The sequence below is a fragment of the Penaeus monodon genome, chromosome 22 (genome assembly GCF_015228065.2).
Source record: "Penaeus monodon isolate SGIC_2016 chromosome 22, NSTDA_Pmon_1, whole genome shotgun sequence".
Classification (NCBI taxonomy): domain Eukaryota; kingdom Metazoa; phylum Arthropoda; class Malacostraca; order Decapoda; family Penaeidae; genus Penaeus; species Penaeus monodon.
In genome coordinates this window covers 25665194-25665478 of record NC_051407.1, presented here as the reverse complement: position 1 = coordinate 25665478, position 285 = coordinate 25665194, and positions in this window count along the sequence as shown.

Genomic DNA, 285 nt, shown 5'->3' with positions numbered 1-285 from the left:
TCTAAAACTACAACTATTTACCAGCGTTACTCGATATTTCAGAACCTGATTAAAACAAACTTACATATAACTAAATAAAACATTTACGCATTTATTTTGAACTCTAATAAAATATTTATTTCTGATTAAAACAAACAAACTTACATATGACTAAATAAAACATTTACGCACTTCTTTTGAACTTTAATAAAATATTTATTTCTTCTTGCACATTAAGCATCTAATATCAAACAGAATGAACAGGTGTCAGGGCTCTGTAGACGGGATCAGACACCCCCTCGGCCC